This window comes from Nannospalax galili, unplaced genomic scaffold (genome assembly GCF_000622305.1).
Source record: "Nannospalax galili isolate Female #2095 unplaced genomic scaffold, S.galili_v1.0 scaffold176, whole genome shotgun sequence".
Classification (NCBI taxonomy): domain Eukaryota; kingdom Metazoa; phylum Chordata; class Mammalia; order Rodentia; family Spalacidae; genus Nannospalax; species Nannospalax galili.
Window position 1 is genome coordinate 102539 of NW_008337643.1, and position 386 is coordinate 102924.

A 386-nucleotide genomic window follows, 5' to 3' on the forward strand; every position below is an offset into this window, starting at 1 on the left:
TTTGTTTTATATAAATTTTCTTAAAACATAGTTAACATAGTATGTGAAATAACAGACATCAATTAGAATGGAGAATAATCCATATCTGTGTGTACATTTCATATGATTAAGTAGACAGTTGTCCCCTTAACTTGTATTATTGAGCATTTTCTCTTAAATGAAATAGTCTTTGCAAGACAGCCTCTCATTCATTCTGCTTTGCTTTTAGAGATTTAAAGCCCCAAGATGGTTAGTAATTATAGATGATCATTTCAATATTTCATACACAGCTGCACATGACATAAGGCTATATTTTCACAGAATGGGTATAGAATATCTGGTAGAAACATTAACTGCAATGACCATTTAATCAACAGCAAAAATACATGATGTACTATTAATTTTTC